Below are 1,672 nucleotides of genomic sequence, written 5' to 3'. Positions count from 1 at the left end.
TCAAATCCAGTGTCCAGGCGAAGGGCAGCCCGGGGGGCCTCTGCTGCCTCCTCTTCACCTCTGACACGGGCCACCTTCAGTTGTCCCTCAGCAGCCAGCCTTGTCCCCTTGCCTGCCTCAATCCCTTGGGCCAGTCCCTTGGGTCCTTACTCTCCTCTGAGTGCCCAGGTCTCACTGCAGCCTGCTGGTCCTTCCCCCAGGCCCAAGCCCCCAGCCCGGTCAGACGGCCTCCTAGAGCCTGGGGTCCGAGGGGACCTTAGTTGCTCTCAGGTCTGACCCGAGCAGGGGCTTGGCCCTGGAGGACGCTCACCGCCCCAGGAGCGGCAGACCCCAGGCTGCACGGGGCGGGGGCTCCTCCTGGGAGCCTGGAGGCCGAGGCTCGGGTCTGCCCTCGAGGAGCCTGGCTCCATGTCCTTCTCTTGGCGGGGCTCAGTGGCCCCGGCTGTGCTGTGGGCTGGGGACAGAGGGTCCCTCATCCAGGTGGTCTCCCTGAGGGGGCCGGGGACCCCGGGGCAGGAAACAGGGGGGCGGTGACGTTGGTGTGTCAAGCAGCCTGTCGCTGGTGGCCGGAGGGACTGGTTGGTCAGGCTCAGGGACCAGCGGCCACTGTGCGGGGCCGCTCCTGGTTCGAGCCCTGCTGTCCTGCGCCTCGGGGACCCTGGCCTGGAGGGCGTCCGTGGCCCGCGGCTGCCGTGACACGTTCCAGGAGGCTGGGCTCTCGTGGGGACACGGGGCAGCAGGAGGGTCCCCCGCCTCTGAGGAGAGGCCGCCCCCGGGCCGTCCTCCGTTTCCCGGCGCCTGCCTCTGGGTCTGCTCCTGCGATTCGCTGTGACTTTGCGGTTCCTGTCCCCCTGGGGACACTCCGCCCTAGTCCCGGGTGGTCCTGTGACTTAGTTTCATTGGCGGACACCCTTTCTCTAACAAGACCTCGTTTGCGGGTACGGGTCAGGACGCCCACGGGCTCTCGGGGCCTCTGTTCGCCCTGCTGACCTGGGGGACACAGTTGTGCAAGGACGGAGATGACTGACGTGGGTGAAGAAGTGAGGGGTCCAGGCAGGTGCAAAGGCCCTGGGGCTGGAGGGAGACTGGCCCAGGAAGGATGGACGGAAGCCAGAGTGCCCGGAGGGGAAGGAGCCGAGGCACCACCCGAGCCCCCTGGCCATGGCCGCCAGCTACGCCCTGCTGAGGCCAGCCCTGGCCCTTGCTCTGGTGCACAGAGCCAGGCTGGCCGGGGTGTCAGGCGGGGAGGGGAGCTGCCTTGCCCTGACCCTCTGGCTGGGCCCTGGGTAGGTCCTTGGCCGCCCTGGGTGCTGGTCTCCTTGGTCAGGCAGGACACTGCGGTGGTCCCAGATCCTGTTAGAAGCCTGAGCGTGTGGTCAGGCCCAGAACCAGGCCAGGAGGGCAGCCATGTAGGGCAGCGCCGAGACCTCCCCCGAGCACCGGTCACCCTGCTCGGCCTCCTCTCTGCATGGGGACAGGGCCTGGAGGGGGGGGACAGCAGACGGCCTCCAGCCGCACCGGCCGGCCCTTGCGCCCCTCACCACCCCACTGCCGCTGAAGCCCGACGGCTGCCGAGGCTGGAGAGGAGCTCAAGCCTGGTCCCGTCCAGTGACAGGAGCCCAAGTCCCCACCACTGAAGGGACTCCAGGACCCAGCCTCACCTGACTCAGCG

The sequence above is a fragment of the Marmota marmota genome, unplaced genomic scaffold (genome assembly GCF_001458135.2).
Source record: "Marmota marmota marmota unplaced genomic scaffold, marMar, whole genome shotgun sequence".
Lineage (NCBI taxonomy): Eukaryota > Metazoa > Chordata > Mammalia > Rodentia > Sciuridae > Marmota > Marmota marmota.
Note: the sequence above shows the minus strand (reverse complement) of the source record.